At 38.0% G+C, this 1,944-nt stretch overlaps 1 non-coding gene across 1 annotated transcript; it reads right to left on the bottom strand.

The window, feature by feature from the left end:
• Window positions 1-1,240: 1,240 nt before the first annotated feature.
• LOC133073243 (U4 spliceosomal RNA) lies at window positions 1,241-1,377 on the bottom strand. The gene has a single exon (XR_009696940.1). It is a non-coding gene; the product is annotated as a U4 spliceosomal RNA (small nuclear RNA).
• Window positions 1,378-1,944: the final 567 nt, after the last annotated feature.

Genomic DNA, 1,944 nt, shown 5'->3' on the forward strand with positions numbered 1-1,944 from the left:
TGTTTTGTAAGAGACTAACATATTATGTAAAGGAATGATTTTTTTTTCTAAGCAGAATCTTCATCCAATCATTTGATTTATGAATGAGAGACTTCACTGAGAGACTTCGATCTTCTGGTTAATCCAGTTTTTAGCCCAGCATTTTTTCCATGCTATAATTTGTAACACCTTGTCTAGTCTTCTTTTTCAAATGACTAATAAGAAAGGCTTTATTTTTTCCCTACTTTTTCCTCAACAAAATATTCTGTGGCCTAATAATTCTAACATAGACAAACATGCTTACAACTTCCTGTATGGATACTTAATCACTTTATGAGCATATTGACTGCCCAGAAGCAGTGCTGAACCTCTTATAGAACCTAAGGGTTGTTATCCTGTAACTAGGCTGGGTGAATCGAAACTAGATTAAAACAAACAACAACAAAAATCTCTGGGTTTTTCTCTGGAACAGCCAGGTATTCTGAAATCAGTTACATACAAAAGCCAATGCTGCTTGCTTGATTTGTTCCATAAGGGTTTTCAGTATATAAAAAGATGAAGTGTAGCAAAATAAAATTAATATCCAACTTGTAGGGTGGATAGGAGGTAAATAACATGAAGGAGGAAGGAAAGACGGAACTAGGAGTGAGGGCACGACACAGGATCCAGGAGGCGGTGGCCACTTGGCAAGGATGAACTCAAAATGAGCCCTAAGCTTGAAGCATTAAGAAGAAACTGTATTTAACCACAGGGTTGAAGAGTATCTATGAGGAAAAAATGATGCATTAGTGAAGAAGTCCATCAAGTTTTGATATGCAACCTGAGAGGAAGAGAGAAAATCCTTTATAAAGGAATGAACAATAAGTTCCCATCATTACCAGAGGCTTTCTCTCAGTGTCTAGTGATGTCCCTCAAAGAGGCAGCTAACACAAAGCCTGTGTTTTAAGAAGAACCTCAGGAGTGGGAGAGAATTAGGTGTTGAAATACCAATATGACGCCCAAGCAGGAAAGGTTAAGAGCCCCAAGTACATCATTACAGTTTGTTATTTATTGAAAAATAAAAGGTAATAAAATAAACAGTACAGTGCACAAGATTTTTATCTCATGATTTGTTTTAGAACTTAAGAAGGAATGGCCAGTTAAAATCCCCGAAATCCAACTATGGCATAGTGGAAACAGCACTAGATTGAAACAAAAACCTGAGTTTGAGCTTCAATTTCCCTAATTATAATACTACTACTTTTTTTAAAAAAAAATTCAGTCTCCACAGAGACTCTCAACCATTGACAACGCCAACTACATTTCAAGTTCTTTTGGTGTAGTGGCACACTTTTCAATTAGCAATAATTGTACCACAGATAGATCTCATTGGCTATGATATAGCCATTGTGCAAAGCTCAGCTTCATTAACACCTGATTTTGCCAGACAGGTCATAGTTGTTCCTACTGAGACCCAGATGTCACACCTATAAAAAGGCAAACCAAGGCAAACCATTCAATATTATGGTAATCCAAGTCTATGCCCCAACCACTAATGCCGAAGAAGCTGAAGTTGAATGGTTCTGTAATGACCTACAAGACCTCTAGAACTAACACAAAAAAGATGTTCTTTTCATTACAGGGGACTGGAATGCAAAGGTAGGAAGTCAAGAGCTACCTGGAGTAACAGGCAACTTTGGCCTTGGAGTACAAAATGAGGCAGGGCAAAGGTTAACAGAGTTTTGCCAAGAGAATGCACTGGTCAGAGCAAACACCCTCTCCCAACAACACAAGAGACAACTCTACACATGGACATCACTAGATGGTCAATGCCAAAATCAGATTGATTCTATTTTTTGCAGCCAAAGATGGAGAAGCTCTTCACAGTCAGCAAAAATAAGACCAGGAGCTGACTGTGGCTCAGATCATGAATTCCTCATTGCCAAATTCAGATTTAAATTGAAGAAAGCAGGGAAAACCACTATA

The sequence above is a fragment of the Dama dama genome, chromosome 18 (assembly GCF_033118175.1).
Source record: "Dama dama isolate Ldn47 chromosome 18, ASM3311817v1, whole genome shotgun sequence".
Lineage (NCBI taxonomy): Eukaryota > Metazoa > Chordata > Mammalia > Artiodactyla > Cervidae > Dama > Dama dama.